At 32.8% G+C, this 24,292-nt stretch overlaps 1 non-coding gene across 1 annotated transcript; it reads right to left on the minus strand.

Moving 5' to 3' along the window:
* Nucleotides 1-14,114: 14,114 nt before the first annotated feature.
* Nucleotides 14,115-14,221, minus strand: LOC128292453 (small nucleolar RNA R71). The gene has a single exon (XR_008282438.1). It is a non-coding gene; the product is annotated as a small nucleolar RNA R71 (small nucleolar RNA).
* Nucleotides 14,222-24,292: the final 10,071 nt, after the last annotated feature.

A 24,292-nucleotide genomic window follows, 5' to 3' on the forward strand; every position in this document is an offset into this window, starting at 1 on the left:
ACCAACTAGTCTTGCCATACATAGGTTCATATATGATCATTTTAACCATGCCAATGGCTGATCATATGACCAACATTCCCATTTCCAATCCATAGCCACATCATGACACCAAATATATACATACAAACCACAATTAGTCTAAGTTCATGCTTCCTTTTCGAGCCATTTTCGCATGGCCGTACATACTTACATTACAACATATTTAACAAACAAGAGGTAGTCCTATACATGCCATCTCAAGTTCAACCAAAAATTTATACCAAAATGGAGGCTTGATAGTGTGGATGACTTCGACTTCAACGATCCCGAATCCGATTGCTATCGAGCGAAATCTAGAAAACGAGAGCCAAAGCGGAGTAAGCATTTTATGCTTAGTAAGTCTCAAGGAATATAATCAACTCTAATTACAGCAATACATTCACATAGTTAAATGCATCATTTCATTAATGCACATTCACATAATCATACTTACTTCACCATCCCAACTCTTATGTTCATACACAAATAACGGCTTCATTAAGGCCGATAACTCGCTCCATCATAAGAGCGGATATTCATACGCCTTACTCCTAGCCGCAAAGCACACACCGCACTTACCTTATCATTGGGAAATTTCACAAGTGCATTAGCTGAAATTTTCCAGCAAGCTCATAATTTTCAAATTACATACCTTGAGTTTATCCAGATGTCGGTACTCGTTCAATCGCCTTCGGGACATAGCCGGTTATGGTAACCCGCACCAAGGCCTCACGGACTTTACCGGATATCACGATTTGCACAAATGCCTTGGTCTTAGCCGGATTTAACAACTTGCACGAATGCCTTGGTCTTAGCCGGATATAGCTACTAGCACAATTGCCTTCGGTCTTAACCGGATATAAATTTCAGCATAATTGTCTTGGGCTTAGCCCGGATATCATTCAATTTCTCATGCACACATACATCAATAATCATTGGACATACATATTTCATTTTCAGTTACTAAGGCTCAAACACAATTATAATCATTAGCATATTCGCCTTGGACTTAGCCGGTGGAATTCAAATACTCATACACACATGATCAATAATCATACACATCCATGTTTCATCTTACATAATTCAAGTAAGGTCACTTCTTGAGGACTTACCTCGGATGTTGTCGAACGGCTTTTTCGGCTATTCGATCACCTTTTCCTTCCCTTGTCCAATTGTGGCCCTCTTAGCTCTTGAGCTAATTCAAACAAATTCGATTTATTAAAACCTCATTGTGCTTGCTTATGGCGAATATGACAAGGATTTTAAATGGTCATATGGCCACTCTTTAGCTTGAATACACAATGGTCATGCACATTTTATACTACATCAAGCAATTCAATACAATTTATTTGAGCATCAAGGAAATGCTAAGGCCTTCAATAGGCTACCCAAGGCGAATATTCATGTACATGTTGAGGTCAATTTTGCACTTAATACCTCACAAAACAGCATGCCATTTACTAATTAATGCTTTGCACATTGTGGCTCAAAACTTATAATATAGCATCAAGCACTTATATGTGTGCTAGGCCGAATTGTGCTTGCAATTTCACAAGCATTCTTCCACATTTTCTTCTTTAAACCAATATATATTCATCACTTAGTTCATAACCAAACATAATGTGCAATCATATATATGCATATATGAGCATGGCCAAATTTTCAAGGTGTCCATAGCCATCCAAAACACAAATTTTTAACTAACATGCAAGAAGCATGAATCATGCTCAAGAATGCATCATGGCCGAATATGACAATCATGCTCCTTTTCAATTTCAATCATGATAAAACAAAGAGAAAACTCAAAATCTTACTCAAGAGTAGACAATCCATCATTGCATGCATCATCATCAAGCTTCACACTTAGCATGCAATGGCTTTATCACCATAACAACTTTGGCCAAATACCATTTCCATGGCTTAACAAAGATTTGAGCCATGGCTAACATGCACATCAAGTTAGCAACCAAAGCATGCATGAAACTCCTAACACAACCTCATACATACCTTAATCTTGATGCAAACTTAGCCAAATCTCCTTCTAGATCTCTTCCAAACCAAGCATGAAGCAAAATCCTCCTTCTTCCTTAGTTTTGGCTCAAAAAAGGATGAACAAAATTTTTTCTTTCCTTCTCTACAACTCACGGCAATGGGGGATTACCACACACACATTTTTTTTTTTTTCATTTTTATCACCCATACACCTTTGTTTATTATTTCACCCTAATGCACCAACAAAACATGTTTCATGACATGTTTAGCCCATCCTCCTTGTCATGGCCGGCCACCACCTATAAAGGGGAATTTGACATGCAAGTCCATTATTTTGCATGCATGCTTTAATTAGTCATCACACATTTCCTATCATACTTTCAAAGTTCATTACTAAGTCCTTTCTTGTGGAATTCACCCTTATAACACTAAATCAATCATCATAAAATGTCATACATGAGCACACATATTATAGGCATCAAAATAAATTTTAATTATTTTTATGCCTCGGTTTTGTGGTCCCGAGACCACCTTCCGACTAGGGTCAATTTTGGGCTGTCACAACTCTCCCCACTTAAGAAATTTTCGTCCCGAAAATCTTACCGTAAATAGGTTTGGATATCGCTCTTTCATAGAGCCAAAACTTTTCTTTTTTTAAAATAATTTTAATCACCCAATAAATTTTCTAAAATTTTCCGTTTTCCCCCTTTTTAGGAATTTTAAATAATAACAATTTAAAATTTAATCCCAAAATTTTTCGAAACATGGGGTGAAATTTTTTTTAATTTTTTATTAACGTTTCAAACTGAAATGAAGAAGCCTTATTACAATTCTCTTCTTGCAATCTAATGGAATTAATTTTTGATTGCTAATTATTTATGAGGAAATTTGGAAATATTTAAAATGGCAAATGGGTAAATACACATTAAAGTCAACCGAAAAATTTAATTTTTAAATTTAACTGTCCCTAGGAATTTTATTTTACCCTTTTAATTGCTAATTTACGTTTGTAAACATTTCCCTTTATATTTTCTATTTTAGCCTCTTTGCATATATCTCTTCTACAACTTTTCAAAAAGCTATCTGGCGATTGAACATTATTCCGTGTCGTTTTATCTTGGAGAAATTTAAAAATTCTATGCCATAATTCTTGAAGTAACTTGTTGCCATTCCGCCCATTGTTCCACATTCAAGGCCCTAGATTGCTTCCCAAATTAAAATGTACGTCAATAGGCCTTTAGTTGTTATACCCTACCATTATTTTATTAAATATCATCCCAGTTAAAATTAGAGGGCTGCGTCATCTTTTCATATTCACTTTTCTTCCAAAATGACCATTTAAATTATATGAAAATTGCCTATTTCTCATATTCCATGTGCTAGAAACTATATTTCCCATTTCAATTCAATCTCGTTAACCCCTTTTGGAGGAGGCCAATACTTGATTGTATTCAAACCACTTGTAACTTTCACCATCTTGTTTTATGCAACCGGTTCAATTTTCTGGGCATTAAGGCGGTTAAGTTTAAACCGTATTTGATTCTTTTAGCAATTTGCCCTCCTAATTTATGATTCCTTTACTAGAATAAGATTTGTTTCCATTATTATAAAAAAAATTAACACTTTTATTTTTAGGAGTTAATTCTTATTTATTACCATTGTATTTCTAAAGGTTATCCCTAGGAATCTAATATTTGGTTTAATTGGTTTAATGACTAAAACATTTTCTAGTGATGCTAAAGCCTTAAGCGATGTTCTGAACATGATCAGAGGAACTATTACCCAATTAAACTGAAATTATGAGTCCCTTAAAGGGAAACTGCTCAAAAACTCCCCTTGTCCTAATTCCGGTTCAACTTGAGACTGCCCCAATCAATAACTTTCCTTCTGACAATTGCAATTTTAATTGGCATAAACCATCAGAAATCCAACTTTTGGTTGATTTAGCCATTCTTTTAACCCTTATTAAGAGTAAATTTAATTAACCTTAAGGGTTTTAACGTTTAAATTAAAATCATTTTTTTAGAATTTATCTCTAGATCCCAAATTTAATGAGAAGAACAAAAGTTAACATCCACGAACTAGGAAAGTTTGACTTTCACCATCAAGAAACCATATTCACTATTTCGGCGCAGATTACCCATTATTCAAATTCTTAACGAGCCATTTAAATTATTTTATTTAAATTTTAATTCTTCTTGCTTCCCTAACAAGATGAATTATGTTTATTTATTATAAATTTTATATTTATTAAAAAATTTTCCTAATAATCTATTTTTGAATTTTTAAATATTGTTATTTTTATATTTTTTATATATTTCTTAAAAATGTTTATTTGTATAACGAACTTAGCAATGATAACTTATTAGAGAAATTTAAATTCTAATGTCCCTCTACCATATTAATTACATTTTAACCCAAACTTATTTGATAAGATTTACCATTAGGGTACTATTAATTCTTCACCTTTTAATCATTATTTATAGTAGAATCTCATTATTTTTAAAATTCTTAGTATTTGAGGCATTATTTAATTGAATCAATGATTAAACTTAATTAAATCTTTAACAAGGTAATTTAAATTTTTATTGAACAATAACAAGTACTTATTGTAAACTTTAATTTTTTTAAATTAATTATTTTAGTTATTTGATTTTAAATTAGAATTGAGATTCTTTTAAAATAGCTTAATTTTGTATTATTGTTATAAAAATTAACTTTATAATTCTTTAAAAAAAATATTTCAAATGGTAATTAACCTTTCTTTAAAATTTTTCTTTAACTTGAAACTCTAAGCCCTATTACAAACCCGGCCACAATCTCAAATTTAATACCAAGCCTTAATATTATATTAATATCATTAATCTGAAGGGCCATTATTAATAAAGACTTGGTTCAAATTATCCATTAATAATTGTAAATAGTTATTTAAATTGAATTAATTAGAAAAGGCCTATTTTCAGGTTAATTCCAAAAATTTAATTATCTATTAATTTTATTGAACCAAGAAATAAATTAAAATAAAAAATTTAAATTTAAGATTAAGGTTGGAAAATCCTTTTTTTCATATTGTTTAATTTCTTCATTTTTGTTCTTAAATTTAGATGTTTTAAGTATGAATTAAACCCATTAGAATTTAATGAACTTTTATATTTTAATTTTGTTTATTTCTTGATCAATGAGATTGGTTAATTTTGTTTTTGAATAGTTATTATAATATTGGAAAGGAAGAATTTTAAAAGGCCATCTAATTAAGTAATTGCCTGTTAATTTAGTATTAAGGCTAATGCCTAAGTTTGGTTATATGAAAAAGGAAAATTAGGCTTAATTATTAATAAATGGGAAATGGAAAAAATTATAAATACCCTTAACGAGTTAATTAAAGTTCAAAGGAGAGCTAAATTGAGTTGATCTAGGGTTTTAAGTTTCTAATTTAGTGATTTTAAAGAATGAACCAACTATTCTTGACTATGATAATATAATTAACAAAATTTTTAATGATTATAGGAAGATGATAACTTTTTAACTAGAACCCTAATTGTTATTTTATTTTAGTTGTTTATAGGTAATGTTACAATTATATAGGATTGAAAAATTTAATTCAAATAGAAAATTTAATCAATATGAATTTTTTAATGTGTCAAAGTTGGAATATTAATGGTAAGTAAAATTATATTTAATTGTTAAGTTAGAAAAGTTAAAAAAACTATGGTAAATAGTTATATCTTAATTCATTGTTTAATGAATAAGCCATACATTTTAAAAAGTTATTATAATAGATATAATTTTTAATACCTTTTAACAATTTGAATGTTTTAAGTTATTTCGAAACAGTCCTTGTTTTGGTATTTACTAATAATTTGATTTTCCAAAGAATTTTAATTTTATTGAAATCTGAAAGAATTTATTAGGTAAAGGATTTAAATGGAATTTATTTTAATTGGTTAATGGAAAATTAAAATAAGTTTTGGATATAAAATTTAATAAATTATTATTTTGAATTGTAAATCCTACTGGTAAGTAAATTTTAAAAGTTTTTGATAAATATAATTTAAAATTTTCCCTTGTAAATGAATAAATATTTATGTTTAATTTTTTGATAATTAATTTGGAAGTTTAGTTTTTATTTTATTGAAAATATTTATTTATTAAAACAAAGAAATGAAATATGAAAGGTATTGGACTGCATTGTTATTATATTTGAATAATTTAATGTAAATTTAGAATGTATAATTATTAAATGAAATTTTTATTATCTGTGATGATTTTATTAGTAAATATTGGAAAGTTATTTTTCTTTTATAAATTTTGATGAAAAAGTTAATAGTACAATATGTAAAAAGTTAATAGGATAAAAAAATTGATCGTATTTATTTGTAATTGGGTAAGCCTTATAAGTGAATGATATTATTTTAATTTGAATTTGGAAATTGAAATTTAAATTGTGTAAATGGTTGTTCCATTTATGTGTTTGTTAGAAAATTTTGAAAGCTAATTAAAATTAGAATGACTAGGTTTTGATTGTAAGAAATGTTGAATTTGATTTTAGAAAGAATTATTATAATAATGTAATATTATGATGTATAAATTAGAAATTATGATAGTTATGAATTGTTAATTGTAGGTTGGATGTATTGGTATAAATTGCCTTAATTGGAATATGAAATATTTAATTGTAATTGAATTGGGATACATTAATTGTTTGTACATATTGTATAATAAGTTTAAATTATTGTTATTAAAGCTAGAGCTATAGTGATATATTTATTTTAATTTTGAAATTTACAATGTAAGTTTGTATAATTTATGAATTCCGTAATAATTTGACTGAAATAGGTATTTATTATATTGAATTTGAGATTTGGTGTAATATGGGAAAATGGTTAATTTGATTACTTGGTTTTGTTTGACTTGTTTATAATATTGATAAGGTTTTTTGAAATATAATATAATTTGAGTTGTGATGTTGGTATTTATTAAGTTGGTATTAAAATAAGTGATTAAATTAGTTATATTGGAAATATTTTAATGTGAATGGTATGATAAATGTTTATTTAAATTTTGATTAGAATTGGTTTGTTTCAATAATTTATTTAAAGTTTATTTATTAATGGAAATAATTAATGCATTGAATAATTTAAATAATTATGTATAAATATTAATTGGTTGTTTAGTTATTGTTTGTTAATTATTTAATTAGGTATGGATTTTAAAGGTAATGTTGTAAAATGTATTAAATAATATATAAATGTTTTGGTATGATTTTTATGTATAAAATAGTTTAATTATATTTTGTTAAGTTGAATGTTGTTTTATATGTGTTATAATGTAAATTTGCTATGATTATTAATTGTAATATGCCTTTTTATTATAATATTAATTGTATTTGTAATATGATTAATATAGTTAAATTTAATGTTGATATAGTTAAATAATGATTATATTTAGTTGAATTAATTCTTATTCTTGAAAGTTTAATATTGATGTTATTATTGTAAAATAGGTTTTTAATGTGATAAATCTTGGTTTTAAATTATTTAATATGTTTAAATTATGTAATTATGATGTTAATTTATTAATTAAATGATAAATAATATTTGAATTATTTTTAATTTAATTTGGCGATATGAAATGTTAATGAATTTGATGAATTTAAAAAGTGTAATTTGGTTTTGGGAATTTTGAATATTTGTTTTAATATTTGGCTCTGTTTTAATAGGTAATGGTAAATGTTATTTTAACTAATAAATTAATATATTTTTTAATATAGTATAAATTGATTAATGTAGATTTTCGGGCCTAATCTTAATAGGTAGTATTAGTATTAATCGGTTTACTGACTGCTTGGTGACACTTAAATCATTTAAATTAAAAGGGTTTAAACTTGATTGAAAATTGTTTTTGAAAGGTTTAAAGCTGATAGATTGGAAAAACCCAAAAGGGTTTTGATGATCTAACCAAAGGAAGGTCACGTTTAAAATTGTTGGCATAATATTGAATAAATTTAACCCCATATCTTTCATTAACCTAAAATGATGTTAAACACATATTGCCAATAAAAGGGAAGAGTTTAAGTAAAGTGATAAATTTAGTGCCATATTTTGCTTGAAATACAATAGGGTTGAATACTGCTGTAATTTGAAGTGCATATTTTGGAAATAATAGTGATACACTAGTTTGAAAAGCGAAAGGATTTCGGGTAAAGAAATTATTGAAAAAGAAAAGAATTAGAGTTGAAATTGGTCGGGATAAATGAAGATATGAGGAAAATTTGAACATTGAATGGGGACAAGTTAATTGAAGTTAAGTAAAGTTTGAAAATGGATGAAGAGAATTAATTGTAGGGCATAAGAAAAGAGTTCGGTGATTTAAGTTTGAAGAGCACTTAAAGGGAAACTTTCGGGAAAGGAAAAGATTCGAGAGACTTTGTAACATGAAGCATTTATGAGGTAATTAGGCTATTGATAAACCGTAATTTATACATATTTTTACCCCATGTTAAACGCATTTTATGGATGATTTCCCATTAGAATTGGTGAATTCGATGCTCCTAATGCTTTAATTTCATGTTTTATACTTAGAGGGCATATGAGAGCGAAAGGAACAAGAAGCGGGCCAAAAACGAAGAAAATTGTAACACCCCTTGCCCGTATCCCTCGCTGGAACAGGGTTCGAGGTGTTGCCCGACTTAAACTCAGTCAATCACACAAAAACAGTGCCGAAAAATTTCAATCAATTTAAAACTTTTCTTTTCACTCCCATATATGGGCTTACGAGGCCCAAAACATCACTAGCCAACACCTTTGGCTAAATTTTAATATCACATACTCAACATTAAAACCCTATACATGCCATAGACTCGAAATACTAGGATTTACTTACACCAATAGCGTGAGCTCGACAGTGTGATAATATCTTCGGCGAACTCCAACTCGAGCAGGTAACCGAAGTCAACAATCTATAAAACAGAGGAATATAACAACGGAGTAAGCTTTCATAAGCTTAGTAAGTCTTAACCAATGCAAACAAATAAACGCAATTATACTTCGATTATTCAATTTCTTAAGTGGCCATATTCTAGGTATATTGCCATCTGGCCTTATACACACAAACACATAATGCACGTTCAGCATTCTTATCACACTTAATCTGAATTCGTATAACATAATTAAATCGAATACTTTCACATACTTTCACACCCTGACCCGGTGTATCATGATCATAGATATAGTTATAACATTTATTCACGTATGTATCACAATGCACACTTATGATTCATTATAGATCAAACTCACATATGAGTACATAATGCGTACCTGGCCCACTTAACGTACTGAATGTATTCATTTGTCAACCTAACATGAGGTACCTTAGTCATGGACTTTTCTCAAATCACCAGGCATTTACTTTGTTAGGCTCGAGGCCGATATCAGTTCACCGGCATTATAGCCTGCTAGGCTCGAAGGCCCGAATAGTATCTCACCGGTATTATAGTTTGCTAAGCTCAAAGGCCCGAATAATCAAGTCAACAAGTTCCATATAACATATTCATATCAATTAAGTACTAACATCATTCGAACGTATATAATTATACATATCAAACACTTTTCTTTCATCTCATTTTCACACTTAGCATTTGATAGCTTATGTATAATATTGCACTCACGTTCATTTCAAACTTATCATTCGATTCTAAAAGCATATTGCATTTTCACCAACATGTTATACTTGCCATTAGGCCATATAAGCATGATACAATACACTATCATTTCATCTTTAACATTCGGCTAAACCCTTATCTTACAAGGAACACCGAATTCACATAACATACCATTTCACCGGCATTACGCTTTGCCCGAGCACGAAGGCGAATACACATCACAACACGAAGCACGCTAAGCACGAAGGCGAATACACATCACCAAGACGAAGCACGCTAGGCACGAAGGCCCGAATACACATCACTGGCACTAAGCCTGCTAGGCACAAAGGCCCTAATACACATCACCGGCACTAAGCCTGCTAGGCACGAAGGCCCGAATATAATACCAGCACTAGGCCTGCGGGATTTATCCCGGATATAATACCAGCACGAAGCCTGCAGGATTTAACCCGAATACACATCAAATATCATGCATATTTAATCATATATTAATACATCTCATTCAACATATCACATTCGTAGTCATTTGCAACATTCGGGTATAAGCTCCATATGAACACCATCGTTTACATTTCGGTTCAAAAGTCATTCATAAATATCACATATCCATTTCACCATTCAAACTTAACCCATAGTGACCATTCGATTATAAGTCATATACATAAATTATTTATCGCACAACTTAATTCAATTAGAACCAAAAGGTCACGATTCATCTAATATATACATATTGCTCACTGATTCACACACAACCTTTCAAATTAGCAATTATAAGATGGTTCCGCACATAGCCCATCCTTATCGATAATTTACGATGGTTTTACCCTTACTCACATATATGTCATAGGCATTTTTACCTATGCTTCGCAATTCACATTCATGATTCAATTCCAATCGATTTAACATGCATAAGTACATATCACATACCTTAATAATTTACTTTACGGAACAAATCCACATATCGTATTAGCCCATAGTCTTATAGCACCACACTTTTAATAGTTTACCTCATCGAAGTTCACATTTAATCACTTTAGTGCCAAGCCATATTCAGCTATCACAAAGGACTAATAATAATAATTTTATACACATCATGGTTTCCTTTAGGTATTTAATAATCACAAATCGTGATATCTCCACCAGCACATATACGGCAGAGTTTATTCATTGTAAGACTCATTTAGTGCATCAAATTTCCAAATCAACTACCGTTAATTTTCCCTGAAGATAGACTCATATATCTTTCATCCATAAAATTTTCAGAATTTTTGGTTTGGCCAATCAATACCAGATTTTTCTTAAAGTTTCCCCTGTTTCACTGTTTGACTAATCTGACCACTCCTCACTACGAATAAAATTTCTCATTGTACAAAATTCAAAATATGTTCTTGTTTATTTCACTTGAAACTAGACTCATTAAGGAGTCCAATCATATAAATTTCATCTTATGAAAATTTTTGTACAATTTATAATGATTTTATAAAGACAGAGCAGAGGATCTAGAAGTCATTCTGACCTGTCCCACATCACTTCAAATATCTCATTATCAGAAATTATTTTACTTACGGTTTGTTTTATAAGAAACTAGACTCATTAAGATTTAATTGCATAATTTATTTAGCTTCTAACTCATCTCCCACAATTTATGGTGATTTTCCAAAATCACATTACTGCTTGCTGTCCCAAACAGATTTATTACCAAATCACTTTTTCACACATACCTTGCATGCATGTTACTTAAACATGCATATCACCAATCAATCATCACATATCTATAATTTTACTTAAGCATAATCTTCATTTCATCATTTTAAAGCACAACATGTTAGCCGATTTTTCCCTTAGCATCTAAGGCACATGCATGCTCATTTGCTTGGCTCAACTTCACCTATCTTCCATTTTTCATCAAAAAGACATGAAACAACAACCATTTCCTTCAATTTAATTCATGACCGAATGCTCACAACACAACCAAAAATCAAAATATGCTTCATGAGTTAGGGTAGAATCAAGAAGAACTCATGAACATCAAGATAGAAGCAAACTACCATGAACTTACCTTGGATTTTTCTTCCCAAGTGACCGAACATTCAAGAGCTCTTTTCCTCTCCTTTCTCTTCTATTTTCAGCTTTCATGAACAAGAATGAACAAAACCTTCCTTTTCTTCCTTTTGTTATTCTATTACTAAACATTTTATGACACAAAATAACATATATTATTTGTGTCATACTTATCCATAACTTCAATAAAAAAATTTGCACATGTTGTCTACCATTAACACCATGGCCACCACTACACATAAAATGGGGAGTTTGACATACAAATCCTCCTATTTTGCACTACTATTTATTAGGCCACTACATATTAGCCTATAGCATTTTCAAAAACTTTCACATAGGTCCTATTTCATAATTTCACTCACAAATCGAGAATCAAAGCATGGGATTTTCACACATGCACTTTCACATGAAATAAACACATAATATAACATTTGATTATTTTGGGACTCGGTTTTGTGATCCCCAAACCACTTTCCGATTAGGGCCAAATTAGGGCTGTCACAAAAATGGGCCAAAGTATGAAATCAACACGGCCCGGACCTCCTCACACGAGCAGACCACACGGTCATGTCAATTTGGCAGGCTCGAGCACGGCCTAAAGTAATCACACACGGGCGTGTCCCTGTCGAGCCCAAGTTGAGTCCAATTTGGAAAAGGCTAATTTTGAGGGCTCTTAGGCATTCCAAAGCCTATAAATACACCCTAGAGGAGGAAGAAAGAAGGACACACAGAATAGGGAGTAAGGAATTACTCCAAGGAAGCCGATTGATCCATCTCAGAAGCCGGATTCACCATCAAGGCTGAAGATCTCTCCTCAATTTCCCCTTCAGGAGTTTTGGGTTTTCTTTATGTTTTGTATTCTTTATTATTCTGAGATGTTTTCTTCTCTAGTTATGAACTGAAACCCTTAAATACCTAAGGGGAATGAAACCTAAGACGAATCTTATTACTATTTTCTGAATTGTATGATAAATATTTAACTTGTTCTTAATTATGTGTTCTTAATTTTTGTTTTGATATCCCAGGATACTGATTCAAGATAAGCTCTTATTCAGAGGAGGAATAGACCCTATCTAAGAGTACATTTGTCATAATTAAGCAGAGTTGTTTGCGTGCCTACACATAGGGTGACAAGATTTTGTCAGAATAGGGTGAAACCTAATAAGGGGATCCATAGATCAAATTAATGTAACCCTAGGGTGTTAATTAGAGAAAGGTCTTAATTATTCAATCTAGGGATTAGAAGTTATTAGTCTTGAATAGGGATAATAACATAATTTAGGGATCTCTACGGAACAAGTTAAATGAATAAATCGTCCGATTCGGAGCCAGAATAACAAGTGCAGTCTAGGTGGATTTTTCCTTAGGTATTGTCTTAATTCAATCGATTTTCCCAAAAGAAATTTCCCAATTCTATTCTTTGTGAGTTCTTAGTTTAGATAATTAGTTAGTTAAAACAAAACTCCTTTATTCCTAGGCTAGATAATAAAATGACAGTCATTACTAGTACTTTTAGTTCCTTTGGGTTCGACAATCCGGTCTTGCTAAAACCTTACTACTGTTCGATAGGTACAATTGCCTACATCGCGATAATAGTTAGTTTCAAGAACGATTAATTATAAATATTTAAAACCTATCACGAAATCATGCGATCAAGTTTTTGGCGCCGTTGCCGGGGAACTAAAATATTAGGAACACACAATTTTTATTACTTTAGCCATTTATTTTTCTTGCAATCTAATTTTATTTTTAATTTTATTCTAATTTACTAATTTTATTTTTCTTTCTTGAGCGGGTTTTTATAGTTTATGACTAGAAGAAACCCGTCAGGACCACTACTTTTTGACAAAGAAATCGATAGCACGGTTCATAGAAACCAAATAGAAATAAGGCGAAGCCTAAGATACACAGAGAACGAGCAAGATGACGATACTCAACCCCCAACCGAAGAGATGGCTGAAAACCAAGACAATCAGCTACCTCCTACAATTGCGGCTAATCAAAATCCTGCTCACGCACTATGTATGATTATGCTAAACCTTCTTTAACAGGAACTAAATCAAGCATAGTTTGACCTGCTGTAGCTGTAAATACTTTTGAATTGAAACCTAACACAATTCAAATGATACAACAGTTTGTTCAGTTTGATGGTTTGCAAGTTGAAGATCCCAACGCTGACTTAGCAAACTTTTTGAAACTATGCGATACATTTAAAATTAATGGCATTTCTGATGATGCCATTCGTCTTCGGTTATTCCCTTTCTCATTGAGGAACAAAGCTAAATAGTGGTTGAACTCGTTACCATGAGGGTCAATTACTACCTGGGAACAAATGACAAAAAAATTTTTACTAAAATATTTTCCACCAGCTAAAACTACTAAATTATGTAATGATATCTCTTCTTTTGTGCAGATGGATTTAGAAACACTCTACGATGCATGGGAAAGATACAAGGACCTTTTGAGAAGGTGCCCTCACCATGGGTTACCGCTTTGGCTTCAGGTTAAAACATTCCATAATGGCATGAATCCTTCGACTCGGCAAATGGTTGACGCAGCTGCTGGCGGAACCATTAATAATAAAATACTTGAAGATGCTTATGAGTTCATAGAGGAGATGTTATTGTGTAACTATCAGTGGCAAGTCATGAAGAGATGCTCACAAAGTTTATCTCGGTATCAGAAACCCATTTTCAAAACACCAAAACGGCATTTAAAAATCAACAAGCGTCAATCTAAGGGCTTGAAACTCAGATAGGCCAGCTTTCTAAACTAATCTTCGAAAGACCACAATGTAGCTTGCTAAGTAATACTGAACCCAACCCAAGGAAACAGCTCAACGTAATTAATATTCAAGATGACGAAGGAGTCGTTGAGCCTGAACCAGAACCGAGGCAAGAAACTGTGGTAAGCAAAGGTCAAGGTGAAGTAGGTCATAATAAAAACAAATAAATGAATGTCAAATATAAACCTCATGTGCCATACCCTAACGTGACAAGGAAAGACCACTCAGATGAACAATTTGGTAAATTCCTTAAACTCTTAAAAAAATTACACATTAACTTACAGTTTATTGAAGCTCTATCACAGATGCCAAACGCAATAAAATTTTTAAAGGAGCTTTTAGCAAATAAGCGGAAGTTGGTCGAGGTGTCGTATGTGGAGCTAAACGCGGTTTGCTCAGCTATTCTCCAAAATAACTACCCAAAAAACTAAAAGATCTAGGGAGTTTTACGATTCCTTGCTTAATTGGTAGTTTAGATGTTAATAATCCATTATCTAATTTAGGGGCTAGTATCAACGTCATGCCTTACAAGATGTTTAAGAAACTAGGTCTCGAGAAACCCAAACAGACTAGGATGAGCATTCAATTAGCAGATAAAATTATAAGATTTCCTAGGGGTATTATTGAAGATGTGCTAGTTAAAATCGATAAATTTATATTTCCCATTGACTTCATTGTTCTAGACATAGAGGAGGATAGCAACACTCCTTTGATTTTAGGACGACCCTTTTTAGCAACTGCTAAAACGATTATTGATGTTGGCACAGGTGAGCTCACACTCCGTTTGGGAGACAAAACAATCACCATTCAAGCTCGCAATTCCGACAACACATCGAAAATTGAAGGTGATCGTCTAAACCATTCTACTAAAACTGACAGTATGGTTCAACCTACTTTACAGGAAATGAGTCTGAAGGAAGTAAATGAGTCATTCCCAAGCAGTAGCAGAGGACCTATACATGAAGATCGAAGGCTACAAATCGAGGAACTAGATGAATGGCAAACGCATAAGCCGAGAACACATGACAAACCAAAACTACGCTAGAACGAGCTCAACACCTTCCTATATCAACTTAAAGTTGGAGATAAAGTCTTACTAGATGTTGTAGATCCTCACATTGTCACTACCACACTGAATGAAGAAATCCCTCTTACAATACTTAGCATTTTCCCATTCGGTACAGTCGAGGTAAGTCATCCCAAGTTCGACACTTTTAGGGTAAACAACACCCGTCTGAAACCTTATTTTGATGAGAATGATAGTAGGAATGAGGAGTATAAACTCCTCAAACCACCATGACCATTCAATGGAGAGGTAAGTCGAGCTTAGACTATAAATAAGAGCTTCTCGATGGGCAACCCGAGCACTAACAATATTAATTTCTTTAAAGTTTAGTATTTAACACCTAACTTACTAATAGAGATCTTGAATACAGGTTTTTCAAAAAAGACACAGCTAAGAACACGAGTGTGCTTAGGGTAGTGTGAAAATAGGGAAAAATATTTCCCTAACATGGGCTACTATAAAACGCCACGGCCGTGCGACATAGCCATGGTCGAACCTGCCAAAACAACACGGGCATGCAACACGTCCGTGTGGAAGAATCATGGGTGAACCTATTAAAATAGCATAGGCGTGAGACACGCCTGTGTCTATCACTCGTGGTCGAACCTGTTAACTTAACACGGGCGTGGGGCTTGCATACAAGGGCGTGGGAGAAGTGAACGAAGCTAGACACGGTCGTGCGACACGGTCGTGTGCACCCACACGCCCAAGGTACAAGGGCATGGGATGAATGTCAGACGTGCCCAAATTCAAAATTCGTGAATCACACGGGCTGAAATTAGGGAACACGGGTGTGTTACTTGGCCGTGTGCCTAAAATCTATAAAAACCCTACACTATTCATTGTCTTCCCCACCTTAAAACACTAACACTAGCCGCTACAAGTACACACGACCTCCTCACCACGCCCATGCGCCGCATCCAACTCCATTTTTGCCACTCATTCTCCCTTTTCTAGCGTTTGTTTACTTTTTCCCCTTTAATTGCACTCATTTTTCATGTTATTTATCATAGAACTATACATTTTTCATGATTATTGTCATCTTTCTATCACTCACATTTTATTCATAGAACAAGCTATTATCTTTTTCATGTTCAAATTCTTACTCTTTGTATGATTTCTCTGCTTTATTTGATTAGTTAGAAGTAAATATTCATGATTAGAATAATATACATACTCATGCCTTTAGTGTTAACTTTTTTCATCCGTCATACATGTTGCATTCCATGAAATTTGTTTCCATTTTCACGCCATACAATTGATTGCTTTGATTAACTTGTTAGTCTTAGTAGTTGCTGAAATTATGATTGTTATTTACAATTTGTCTTCATTTAACTTTGATCATTCCTCAAGATGAATTAATGGTTTTGATTGCAGGTACCATGTCATCTTTATGAGGAAAGAAAACCACCGTACCTGCTTCCAAAAAATGGAAGGGAGCGTCATCTTCAACAGGTCCAACCGTGAAAATTTGTCACCTTCTCCTACAGTTCCTCCGTGGGCCCTAGGAAGAACTTTTCCAACTACTTTAGGCCCAACCTTTAATTGTGGGTTGCTACATTGATCGGGCTACCGTAGAACAAGTTCAGTTGGCTGATGTGATTCGGGCCCTCCTAACCACTGACTCTTGGGAGCTGTTCTTTGGAATCATCTAGCCAACATACCTCGAGCTCACGATGGAACTATGCTCAACGTTCCATCTTCAGACCGTAATGACAAACTACGATGATCCCAACACGGTCCAATTTTGCGTAGGCGGATTAATCTACGGAGGAGTTCAAGAAGGAGAATGAATTACATGCTCTCACTTGTCACATACACTTCTCTCCCTCGAAGTGCTGGCACACTTTGGCTCTGGCGCGGCCACCTACAATCCTAGCCACTCCAAGGCATTGGCTCTCCCTCTATCTCTGAGGTACCTACATGCCATTTTGGCTTACACAATTATAGGACAAAGAGAGAGCACTGGCATCGTCAACACTCACGATGCCTACTTTTTATGGTGTATGTCGCACAGGCACGTCATTAACCTGGCTTATTTTATTACCCTCGCCATTCAACACCAGACAGAGCGGCATAGGAAGGAGGTCATCTCCATTGGCCCTTACGTGACTCGGTTGGCTCGACACTTCGGGCTCCTCAACATCGTAGCCTAACAATCATCCCTTACCCTCATCGGCTAGATGTCTCCACAGGGCATCTCAAGCATGCTCAGCATGAGGATGATCGAGAAGCGCCAAGGAACCTACCCTCCCAATATCGTCTCGCCCAATCTACCGAGGAGGAGGCTCCAGAGGACATTACTGATGATGTCCCTTCACAGCACGAGGACCCACTGACTCAGCCACCACTACCCTCTCGTCCAGTTCATACGGCGGCTTCATATGCTGACATCTCTGAGCGCCTCACTCGATTCGAGCAGCAGTGTTTTCCTAATTTGACAACATTGATGCTACTTTATAGCAGATTTTTCAGCACCTCCACATCTCATCGCCAGTCCCACCTCGCGAACCATCCAGCGATGAAGATGTTTAAAAACATTTATTTATTATTTTATGTTTTTAATTTTTATTAAAACTACTTTTTATTTTTACTAGATTTTAGAATTTTATTTTTAATTATCAATTTCGGTTATTTCTTTATGAGTAATTATTCTTCCTAGTATCCCCTAAAAAGTTCTTGATCTTATCACAGTTATATAGAGCTCTTAAGCTCATCATCGCATAGGAACTAAAAACGCCACCGGGAAATGTTCTCCACGACTACCATGTCCTAATCGACCACGACCATAGCTACCACTAGATATAATATTCTTTTGGCCCAGAACTTATGGACTAATGAACCTCTACCACCGCCGGAGTATCCTCCTCCACTCCCCCACCGATTGCTCTCCAAAACTCCAGTTCGAGGAATTCATCATATAGTAAGTTTCACTTCTCTCCCTATCTTATTTTTATATTCTAATAACTTTCTTTGTACATTGAGGGCAATGTACATCTTAAGTGTGGGGGATATTTATTTCATTATCAGAAAAATCCCTGAATGACTGCCTTATTCTCTTAGAAATCTCTTATATCGTATTTAGGATAAATTTTGATTGATTTATGATTTTGATTGATATATCTTGAATTAAACATAGGGATTTATGCATTGATTGTTTAAACTTTAAGACATTAGAGAATCAAGCATGATAAGTTGATTTTTAAGAATTTAAAATCTTAGGTTGTTTCCCCAAAGTTAGGTATTACTTTGAGTTAGAATTCACAAGTTTTAAACATCAACAAGCCATAATTTTTGTGAGATTTTTTAGCCTTTTGAGCATCTATTAATTCTTTCTTACTCACTTTTATTATTGCTTTGAGTGCGTCAGTATTGAACTATTATTCTAGAACTTGCTTGATTATGCATGTCGAGACCACACCATTTAATTTGATATGTCAAAATGATTAAGGCACTTAGGATTAACCTACTCATGCCATGAAAAGCCTACCTCCACGATTAACCCCTAGTAAACCCCCTTGAGCCTAACAAGTCATTTCTTGTATTACCTTTAATATTAACCCTTAACCCATTATTATTGAAATCCCCTAAATTAATCCCTATTTTTGTTGAGATTTGAGTTGAAGAAATTGCTTAGCTTTGTCTTGTTCTTAATAGTTAGTCTATTTTATTTAACTTGTTCTTAAAAAAAAAATGTATACACATTAGTAATTCCATATTCTGAGAAGAAGCCCTATTGTACGCAAGTGATGATTAACCCTTTTTCTAGTTAGGCAAATTTTCAATTCAATCTCGATTCTAACCCTTTCTTTTAGCTTGTGACCACACCCCCTAACCAAGCCTCATTACAACCCTCTAAAGACCTTTTGATTGATGTATCATCTTAAATTATAGTGGTGCAGATTTGATTTTCATGCAAGCCTTTGGTAATGACTTTTCATTATTGACTATTGAGTGCTTCATTTATTGTCCTTAAACACCTCGAGTGATTTGAGTGAATCTGTAGTGAGGATGTGAAACTCTGTGATATTTTGAATCAATGGTAATTACTTAGATGAGGGGAGACACCTATGTTTGCATGATTAAATACTCAACTTGGAATGTTTGAAACTTTTATGTTCTTTTAGTTGAATTCTCAATGTATGATTACCTATGGATTATTTTGAGATATTATCAATAGAAATTCTAAATTGAGAAGAATTTATTTTTATTATGAGTTGAGAATTTTGCTTGAGGACAAGCAAATGCTTAAGTGTAGGGTTATTTGATAAACCGATAAACCGTAATTTCTACATATTTTTACCCCATGTTAAACATATTTTATGGATGATTTCCCATTAGAATTGGTGAATTCGATGCTCTTAATGCTTTAATTTCATGTTTTATACTTAGAAGAGCATAGGAGAGCAAAATGATCGAGAAACGGGCGAAAATGGGCCAAAGTACGAAATCAATACGGCCTGGACCTCCTCATACAGGCAGACCACACGGCCGTGTCAATTTGGCAATGAAAAAGGGGCCCGATACTTCAACTAGAGGAGCAACCAGTTGGTTCACCAAACCCCGTAGCCTCAAGCACTGCGTGAAGTAATCGCACACGGGCGTGTCCCTGCCGAGCCCAAGTTGAGTCTAGTTCAGAAAAGGCTAATTTTGAGGGCTCCTAGGCATTCCACAGCCTATAAATACACCCTAGAGGAGAAAGAAAAGAGGACACACAGAATAGGGAGTAAGGAATTACCCAAGGAAGCCGATTGATCCATCTCAGAAGCCAGATTCACCAGTAAGACTGAAGATCTCTCCTCAATTTCCCCTTTAGGAGTTTTGATTTTTCTTTATGTTTTGTGTTCTATATTATTCTGAGATGTTTTCTTATCTAGTTATGAACTGAAACCCTTAAATACCTAAGGGGAATGAAACCTAAGACGAATCTTGTTACTATTTTCTGAATTGTATGATAAATATTTAACTTGTTCTTAATTATGTGTTCTTAATTCTTGTTTTGGTATCCCAGGATACTGATTCAAGATAAGCTCTTATTCAGAGGAGGAATAGACCCTGTCTAAGAGTACATTTGTCATAATTAAGTAGAGTTGTTTACGTGCCTAGACATAGGGTGACAAGATTTTGTCGGATTAGGGTGAAACCTAATAAGGGGATCTATAGATCGAGTTAATGCAACCCTAGGGTGTTAATTAGAGAAAGGTCTCAATTATTCAATCTAAGGATTAGACGTTATTAGTCTTGAATAGGGATAATAACATAACTTAAATATCTCTACTGAACAAGTTAAATGATTAAATCGTCTAATTCGGAGCCAGAATAACAAGTGCAGTCTAGGTGGATTTTTCCTTAGGTATTGTCTTAATTCAATCGATTTTCCCAAAAGCAATTCCCCAATTCTATTCTCTGTGAGTTCTTAGTTTAGATAATTAGTTAGTTAAAACAAAACCCCTTTATTCCTAAGCTAGATAATAAAAAGACAATCATTACTAGTATTTTAGTTCTTTTGGGTTCGAAAATTCGGTCTTGCTATAACTTTACTACTGTTTGATAGGTACACTTGCCTACATCGCGATAATAGTTAGTTTCAAAAACGATTAATTATAAATATTTAAAACCTATCACGAAATCATGCAATCAGCCATTATTAATATAGGTGGACAGCAAAGGACATATATATGCGATAGTATAATATTTTTTTAACTAAGGTTAATTTGGTAAGTTAATAAAATAAGTTAATATAATATAAACATATCATAAAATAAAACCAAAGTTAATATATTCATTATTTTCATTGTTCATCCAATGAAATAAGAAACAAAAGAAAATAAATAAAAGAAAGCTAGGTTCGGCCACCTTCCAAGCTTGATTCAAGGTTCGTTCTTACTCGATTTTTGATAATTTTTACATTTTTGAGATCGTTGCTAAGTTATCTTCAAGACCCATGCTTGAAATTTTTTATTTTGATGAATATTTTGAGTTATGCCTTGATGAGAGCTTGTGATTTTTGTTGTTTGATGATGAAATATGAAAGAAATGTTTTAGGCTAACATGTTATGTATTGGAATTTTTGATGATATTGAGTAATTAGGACCAAATTGCAAAAATTATAGTTTAAGGGACTAAAATATGAAATAAATGGAATATATGGACTTGTATGAATATGGGTAAAATTGGGCCTAACATGGGTAAAGTGAAATTTTGTATATTTTGTGTTTTGTACAATAGGGACTAAATTGTAAAAAGTGTAAATATTAGGGGTAAAATGGTAATTATCCTATTTATGTGTTTTTGGACTAAATTGAATGAAAATATGTTTGAATGAGCTTAACTTGAATATGTTCAGATCAAAAACAAAAGAAATCAGATTTGGATCGGGGGAAAACGAAAGTTGTCGACTAGCTATCTCGTTCCATTTTATATCGTCCGAGGTAAGTTTATAAGTAAATAGATGTACTTAATTTTAGTTAAATGCAAATTATATATTCTGAAGTGAAATATATGAATTTATATATGCAATTATCGAATGTGTATGAGCTTGGTAACCATGTTTATGTGTTCGTTTCGACCAAGTTACGATGTCCGAAAGCCCCGTATGAACCTTAGGAATAGCTAGGATACATATGTTATGACATAGGATTCCGATATTTGATGTGCAATTAAGACCATAGCATTCAATATGTGACTCCGATATATGTATGCGAGTAAGACCCTATCTAGGACAGTCGCATCGATATGTGATTACATGTAAGACCACGTCTGGGACGTTGGCATTGTACAATATATGTGTGATTATCCAGTGTCCTATCCAATTTTGAATGGTTCATCGGGCAATGATAAGTTGTGAACGAATATGTAAAATTGAGCTGAATGACCAGGTAAGAGTTAGTTTGTTACCTACTTGAAATAAGGTAAGTAAGCATATTGATATTTGTTACGAATCATGTGAGATGCTAAATATGACTATATGTGAATATGGTATATGTATGTTTGATTATATAATGACATTTTGGCCTTGAAAGTTGAATGACATTTGGTTAATTTGATTAGGTGAGCATTCAGCCAAGGTAGAAATTGTGTATGAAAAAGTATTATTTATCTCATTTGTAGGTTTGAGGTTGGGCTTGGTATTAGTAATGTAATTTGGTTTAGCTTAAAATGAGTGGATTATATTATTGAGTTGTTTATTTCTTGATGACTTATTAAGCTAGAAAAGCTCACTCTGTGTATATGTGTGTTTCTATTTTATAAATTTTGGATAAAGTTACGAGCTCAGGGATGTCAGCAAAGTTTATCACACTATCTACTGATTCGGTATTTAATAATTTGAACTCGAATTATGGCATGTATAGGCTAGAACATACTTTTGAAATGTTGAATTTTGGTTATGTATTTAAAGCCATGCGAAAATGGCTTGCTAATTATGCTTAGACTTGGTCTTATGTGTGCTTAGTTATAATATTTAATGAGTTTGGTTTTGGTAATTATGTAATGGAAATGTTGGATGTGTATGTGGTTTTTAGTAATAAGATTCGGCTATAAATAATAATAGGTATAATATGTATTTGGTATAGTAGTTAGTTCATGATGGAATTATGAAATGTGATTTAATTAGAGTGATGGATGATTGTATAATAGCTTGTAAGGTTCGGTTGTTATATGGTATGTAATGAATGTGTACCATCATTGTTTTGGTCAACTATTTTCGTATGTATCAAAAGTTAATTATGGCCTTTATTTTTAGGGTAAGATGCGCACCATGTATATATGCATGAATAACATATTCGACTAAGTTATAATGTACTAAATATTTATATGTGACTGCATATTAAATTATGTAATATGTTTCAATTGGTTTTATTATAAGCTTATGCAGATGTTGTTACTCGTGCTTAAATGTCAGATTGAAAGTATAGTGAATTTCGCATGTTTTGGTATTGAGTTGTTATTATGTCCGAAAATAGTTTAAGTTGAAATGATGAAATATGCTTGAGTTGGTGAAACATGTTGCATCTATTATATGATGGTTGTTTATTAAACTGTAAATATGATTTGCTAGAAAGCTTTATTTCGAATGTGATTAAATGCCTTTATTTATATATATTCAAATGGATGCATTAACTTGTATTAATGCATGATATATGTAAATTCATGTTAACTAATCTAATCATGCCGCATAAATGAAGTATTGAAACTTGTTTTGTTTGACATGTAATTTGCATATACGCAAGCCTTTTAAAATAAAAATATAGTGGGTCTGATATTAAATTAATAAAGTTGTTGGTTTGTTATATGTTTTGTATATATATAGTTTGTTTTAATATATGTTGCATCATGTTTTAAATTATGCTATGTTATGAATGATATGATTTTTAAGCTTAATAATAGATTAAGTCGCGAGTAATAATGTCATTAATATTTCGAGTTATAAAATGTGATGCATAATTGTATGAACTGTGATATGATCGGTAATGCCTCATAACTCTACTTCAGCGACGGATACAGGTTAGGAGCGTTACATTTTATTAGTATCAGAGCTACGGTTTAGTCGATTCTAGGACTAACGTAGCGTGTGTGAGTCTAGCTATACATGTCATATTATATATTGAGATAGTGTGATGACTTCTGACATTTGAAAATGTGTTTTCATATAGTAAATGGATCCTGATAGAGCTGTAGCTGATGATGTGGAAAGTGTAATGTCGGC

This window comes from Gossypium arboreum, chromosome 4 (assembly GCF_025698485.1).
Source record: "Gossypium arboreum isolate Shixiya-1 chromosome 4, ASM2569848v2, whole genome shotgun sequence".
Taxonomy (NCBI): domain Eukaryota; kingdom Viridiplantae; phylum Streptophyta; class Magnoliopsida; order Malvales; family Malvaceae; genus Gossypium; species Gossypium arboreum.